We start from the raw sequence: 2,006 nt of genomic DNA on the forward strand, positions 1-2,006 counted from the left end.
TTGATATCATAAGGAATAATATAATAAATATAATATAATAAATTTGTCTGAATATAGCTTTCGATATTCATTTATAAGAAATCATTGAGCAAAGTAAAAATATTATATATAAGTAAAGTCGCTATTTTTTTCGACCAGCAGTAGTGAAAGTGGAAGACATTTTGTACTTAATAAAAAAACTTGTATAAACACATTAATACTTATGGAATATCTTATACTATATAAAAGTATACTAAAATAAATTTTTATAAAAATTTTCATAATGGTGAGCACTAATGTGCTCATTAGATAGTATTGAGCACAACTGCAGTTGGAAAACATCCTTAATATTCTATAAAATTATCTTCAGCCACAATTATACTGCCTTGCATTTTCAGTTTTTTCGCCAATGCACTAAAACTGCTTTTATCGCTCTTAATCAATTTCAGATTCTCTATCGCTCTTAATCAGATTCACAGTCACAATTTCGGTTTTCTTTTTATTGCTCTTGATTTACGCAGATTTTCCGATTTTCTCGTCTCTTTGAATCCTTTTTTAGCTTCACAATCCAAAATGATATAAAATATAAAAGATTATAATACTGTGATAGAAAATGATCGAGTGTACTGTTTATATAAGAGTGCACCGCGAAAACGAGTGAGGACAAGAATGGCGCGAGGACAAGAATGGCGCAACAACAAGAGTTTGAATGTTCACTTCTTTCTTTTTAACAATAAAAGCTCAGTTTATTTTACATGTCAAATATAATACAAATTTGGAAAGTTATACGAAATTTTTCTGTTTCAGAAAAATTCAAAAAATCTGTCTTCTCTTTCAGAATTCAAATTACTTGATCAAATTAGAAGATCGCGGCGATTTTGTCAGCGATTTCTTACTTGGTGGATTTCTCACGGCGATTTCTTGACGGCTTTTTCATGGCGGATTTCTCTACAATTAACGACTTACGAATTCTGAGCACTAAGAGAGAGCGAGAGCAGCGGCAATCGGCATATATTATATCGCTTCCGCGGTTTCACGAGGCTTCTTTTTAATAATAGCTAATAGATGTTCGCCAACAGTTATAATTTTAAGGTGACACCCGAATCTGAAGTTGATTGGAGGCTCAGATTCACTCTTTCAATTTACATAATGATCATGCGTGACAGAAAATCCGCGAGTGATATTGGCGATCGCGTATGACGTTTCTTCTAAACGCTACACTCGCGTCCGCGATCGCATTTTCTAGAAAATTCGATGAACCATTGCTGTTGGTGATGTATACAAAATGAATTTTTCTATTCAAATAACAAAATGATAGAACTAGTAAAGATCGAGATCGAGCTAGAGAAAAGTTTGAAGGCTCATTTTATACACACAATTTAACAATGATTTTTAATGATTTTTAATGATTGAAAATTTTCGCTTTCCATCACGGTGCCGCATAATGATTTTTATGATCTCAAACACTATTCGACAGCAATTGCTATATTGCTAATGCTAGCCTCTCCCTCTCTCTCTCTCTCTCTCTCTCTCTCTCTCTCTCTCTCTCTGCCATATTTCCTAAAGGAAAAGACTGTTGTTATTTTACAGCTTCACATAATCTTATGTATTTAAATTGACATAGAATGTATACACATCCATTGAAAGAGACTGTCTTTGTGTGAGACAATTGACTCTTTATATCTGTTCCAAAACCGTAAAATTCCTTAAAATTCTTATATAACTCCATCAGTTTTTGTTGGATTGAAATTTTTACAGAATATTTTTAAGAAATTATGTACTTTAATAAAACGTCAAAATCCAAACATATGTTTTCTGAAGGTTTACAGGTGAGCCTAACCCCTTAAATAAAATTATATTAAAATAATATTAAATAAAAATTAAAAGTATACATGCTTTTACCTAATATTAGAATAATTATTTACAATAGAGCCTTTTCCGAATTTCGACATTTTTCGATTGCAATGTTGATAATAATTTGATATGACTCAAATAGTGATAATAAGTCGGGAAGTCGAAAAATAGTC

Source organism: Atta colombica, unplaced genomic scaffold (genome assembly GCF_001594045.1).
Source record: "Atta colombica isolate Treedump-2 unplaced genomic scaffold, Acol1.0 scaffold56, whole genome shotgun sequence".
Taxonomy (NCBI): domain Eukaryota; kingdom Metazoa; phylum Arthropoda; class Insecta; order Hymenoptera; family Formicidae; genus Atta; species Atta colombica.